The following is a 5,248-nucleotide window of genomic DNA, read 5'->3' on the forward strand; positions in this document are numbered from 1 at the left end:
AACAGCCTTGAAGATAGTAATCCCCGAATGAAATTCTTCCATGAAGCTGTAATTGGAGGAATTTGCAGAGACCACAGGGGCAAAATGATTGCTGCTTCTTTTGGGCTAAATTCTAGTAATATGACTGAAGCAAAAGTAGCATAAATGGGATGGACTGTGCTAATCAGAATGGCTAGCTATAACAACATTATCCTAGAATGTGACTCCCAGGTTGTGGTGGAAATAATCAAAGGTAATTTCAACATTCCTTTACAGATGAAAGATCTTATAAATCTAATTCAAGATATGGCCAGGAACATTCATTGTGAGTTTAACAATATTGCTATCGCGAAGCTTATCAAGGCGCGGATGCACTCGCTAAATGAGGTATTACCAATGGCGAATGATGATCCTCTGAATTTCTTATTTACCCTCTACAACTGCTAAACCTTATCGTTGGACCAGAGTCAAATGGTCCCTTTAAGTCGTGCATATATAAACAGAGGAAGAATAGTACTTTTTGCATTAGAAGATAAAGTTCCGATTTGGGTGCTGAAGAAGATTTTTTGGTCTTAATGTCACTGGACACTTTCACCTTGTTTTATATACATTTGTATAGTTAAGTTGTATAGTCATTCTTATTTCGGATTATAATCCCTCCATGTGTTGTAATTGAGGTAAGGACATCTAATCCACCTCTAACTATAAATTTTGGCGATATGCAAAGGTAACACCACCATACACCGGAAAAATTAAAAAAAAAGTCCCCAAATGAAACAAGAAGATTCAAATTCTTGGAAAAACAAATTTGAAATTACCACACAACTTTCAAGGGTCGCCAATAAAAATTGACCTATTATAGGAATCCAATTGAGCAAACATCACAATTACAATTGAAAATAAGCACATTCCTGAAACACTTGATTTCATCAGCATCAGCATCACCAGCACTGCTTAGTTCACCTTCCTGCAGTTGACACGAATCTGGCCTTGTTTCCCAGTTAATGGTTTGATATTACCCATCTTAATCATAGACTCGGCAAAATCTTTCGAGAAAGTCATCAAGTTTGTACTGTAGGTCTTAACCGAGATCATCGGTCTTTCCTCCACTAAACAGTGCTTGATCGGAATGTAGAAGCCCTTTCTTGGATACTAAGTTACTAAAATATTTGGAGTCGAAAAGAGCTGCAGTTGGATCAAGTGGAGCAAGGTTGGAATTACCTCCACTACGTGGACAATTAGCTTGTCGTTGTCTTGCAAAGGTGGAGTCAATGTTAGTCTCGTTGTAGATGCGATTCCTGAAGGTGAAACACTGAGCAAACCCTAGTGTGTGGCCACCAGAGAGAGCGACGAGGTCTTCCTCATCCAAACCTTGCTTCTTGAAGTTGTTGATAAGTGCAGGTAAGTCCATCACTGGAGTTGGAATATTATTGTTGGCCGCGGTTCTACTTGCTGTAGTGGAGTCTCTTCTTCCTAGTTTCACTTCCCAGCTTGGTCCATGTAACTGTTCATATAAAAAAGCTTCAGTTTGATTATACTTAAGTTTCCTAACATTAGCAGCAAAAGCATATATAATAGGTGGACGAAATCAACAAACTTTATGTTGATACTAATTCTTTATTTCATGTTGAACTTAAAATATCTAGTTTTTTCTATCTGAATTTAGGAATTCTAGTTTAATTTTCTTCTTGTAGCTTGATCAATTTTAAATAATATGTAGTTGATGGATTTTATTGATTAATTTGAACAGCGATGGACCGTAAACTAAACATCAAATATGGTGGGAAAAGATTGACAAGAGAAAAAAAAAGATTTAGCTTATGTTAAGACAGAAGTAGTAATACGTACGGCAACTACGGAGTCACGTGCTGCAACTGTCAAGATATCTGCACAAGATACTACTGGACGTCCACAAACTTTATCAACCTCCGATTTGATTTTATCAATCACTTCAAATCCTCTAGCAGAATTGTTATTAGCACGAGAAGTCTTTTCACTATCAATAGTAGGCGTTTGATCAAGGAGAATCGAAGCATCACAACCCTGCATTTACAAGAAATATATTAGTAATGGCATCTCAAGCAACTACTGGCAATTACTCCACTTTCTATTAAACCTATAAAGGTTGTAATGTTATTTCATTCCTGACATCAAAGTTTCTAGGTTAAATACTCAAATGCTTTCACAAATAGAAATTAGGATGCAATGAAAAACATTAAGTACGAGAAAAATAATCTCACATTAACGAAACAATCATGAAAATGCAGACGTAGCAAAGAACCACCCATTCGCCTCTCTTTTCGTACTGCATCCTCAACAACCCGTTTAATGGTTGGTAAAGCTTTGGGACAAATATCATCGTAAAAATCATCTGACAAGTCCGAAAATGCCATGCCTGCTAGAGAAAGCATGACTAACACTTGAAGAAAGTGGAAGCTACGAGAAGCCATATTTTTAAACAATTACTAGAGTCTATGAAGTTATACACTGCTTTGCTATGTTTCTGATTTTGTGATGATAAGAGTAAAATGAGGCTATATTTATAGGTAAGAAAAATGTTGACTGCAGTAACACGACAATGGTTCTAGGTTTAGCAACTCTCACAAGAATGAGCCACACTTTGACAATTTCTAAGAGGACCATTTTTTAAAAATTTTGGTCCGTGGTACCAATTCATGCACGAAATGTTCAGACTTGGTAATTTGTCAATTATTATTAATGCAAATTTGAATGGGCTGAGTCTCTAGTTTATGATAAATTAAAATCAAACCCACTACTTAGGAAACGTCTAAATTAAAACCATATCAATTTTGAATTGACAATTATAAAGCATTTTATTGAATTTTTCTCTTTCCATGGGCGGCGTAGCCAATTTCTTGATATGATTTTATCTACTAGATTTTGGGGGAAAATATTTTTTTCTATCTCCAGAAAATATATTCTCAATTATTTAGAAGAAAAAAAAAATACGTATCCTATATTCCCTCTTGACATCTGACTTTTATGTGCTTTTTCACTTTTTCTGCTTTATGAGTTAGTATAACTTATTTGCTCTAACTATCTAAATTCGCTTCCTATTAAGAAGTTCTCAAATTCTAAAGCTCGAACTGAAAAACATATCTTATCTTTTGTTGATATTGTACGTCATCGGAAAAATGAATTAAAGAGAGCTAGTAACTAAGATAACGAGAAATTGAAGAATAAGAACCATTTTCAACGAGGATATTGCCAAAATATTTGCGAGAATCGTTATTTAGGCTGATATTATATGAGGAAGTTATTGAAGCCATGATGAAATAATTTTTTAAGTGTACCCTATCTAACTATCAAATGAGATGGTCATATACTTTCATCATGCATGGTATATATCGGAGCAAGCATAGTTCTTGAGTTCAAGTCTCACCACCACCCCGTGAAAAAAGAATTAGGGCCGAATACGAGGGATGGTGTGCAGAGGCGGACCCAGGATTTTAAGACGGCGGGGGCACCATTATCTTAACATACACGGCAAAAAAAAATTAATGACGACTGAGGGATAATACCGTGTCGGACCGGTCACTAATAGCGTAGCAGTGGCGAAAATACAAGTATATAGGCAAAAACAAATTGTGTTGGAGCCGAGATTTGATCTCGAGTGGTGACTAGTGAGCACTCAAGGGCACTCCTACCAACTGAACTACTTTTGCAATTATGTTTGAGGGATCCTTTTAAAATATATCATAGTTTTTCAAGGTGTATGTATATATATATATATATATATATATATATATATATATATATATATATATATATGGTTTTTTTCGAAGTTGGGGGGCACGTGTCGCCCCACCCAACACGTTGGGTCAACCCCTGATGGTGTGAAGACATAACTAATTAAATAAATGCATACTTTCCTAATAATTTAAAGTAAAAGTAATTAAGGACTCTTGAACATCTATCTATATATAATAGGAGAGGCAAAAGAATGTTGGGATGACAAGTGTCATCATCACAAAAAAAAAGAGAATTTAAAAGTACAAAATACAAAATAAATATTAATATTAATAATAATAGTATTTTGGATAACAATGAATTTGAATTGAAAATCGGTTGTTTGGTTGCGAGTGCTCCGAAATAGTTGCACCATTTTGCCTTCTGTATGGTTATCCCAACTTTTACAATTTTTAAAATTCAATAAAACACGTTTATGCCTCTTTCTTTATAGCAAACTAGTTTTCGTACCGCGCGGATGCGCGACCGATATGAAAGAATAATATTAATTGCAAATTGCTATATAACTTATTCAACTATTAAATTATATTTGCTCTAACGAAATTTGAATCGTTATCTTGTTTCTCATTATAGTGTATCCAATAACAAATATCAATAAACCAAAAGAAACGAATTAAGCAATCGTTGAGTAACTTTTTCGTTCTTTCTCACATAACTTTTTCTTTCTTTCTTACATATATTCAAATAGTTAGTATTATGATCATATATATTTTGATGGTAAGCAATAAGGAAATTCTTGAATTGTCCAAATTTATCAATAAATATTTTGTACATTATCTGTTTAGTTTTTTTTTAATTTAATTCAAATGATAAATATCCTTACATTATCTATCCCCCCTCTCTGTACATTTTTTCCTACATGATACTTTAATTAATTTGTTTATTTCACATTTTACCTATAATTAAAATAATGTCATATTTTATTCGAAATTGCAATTTGAAGTAGTCTAGAATATAAATAGATTAGTCCTTAAGTTGTTTTACTCCTGATGGAAAAAGTTTCTTGTTTACCCTAAAAAGAGAACAGTTAAATTTGTTTGTGATTTAAATGATACGCAATTTGTTTTGTTATAAATGAATGAAATAAAGCCAATGATAATTAAATTGGTCGAGTAAAAAATATATAAGATGTCAAAAAAGCAATAATAGAATAATTAAGCCTGAGCTATTGATCCTTGGTGCAAATCCTTTCGTGGGTTTCCTCCGGTGGAATAAATGTTCGCTCCTGCTCTTAGAAAATGATAACTATTCCGGTGCAAAAGAATAAGTAAAATAGCTAATTGTAAAGACCGAATTCAAAGAAATGATTATAAATGATTGTTATTCGATGCCTTTTCAAGGGTTGTTAGGCTCTTTTTATAATGCAAATACATCAGCTCTTAAACTGTGATTAAATCCTAACAAACAATAATGAATAATAAATGCAGCTTTAATTCTAGATTGTAACGCTTTCGTATCTAGACAGGTCATATAACGTTATTCTCTTATTAATGACCCG

General features: G+C 33.6%; 1 pseudogene; it reads right to left on the reverse strand.

The window, feature by feature from the left end:
* Window positions 1-757: 757 nt before the first annotated feature.
* LOC132605291 (peroxidase 22.3-like) lies at window positions 758-2,477 on the reverse strand (annotated as a pseudogene).
* Window positions 2,478-5,248: the final 2,771 nt, after the last annotated feature.

The sequence above is a fragment of the Lycium barbarum genome, chromosome 8, assembly GCF_019175385.1.
Source record: "Lycium barbarum isolate Lr01 chromosome 8, ASM1917538v2, whole genome shotgun sequence".
Lineage (NCBI taxonomy): Eukaryota > Viridiplantae > Streptophyta > Magnoliopsida > Solanales > Solanaceae > Lycium > Lycium barbarum.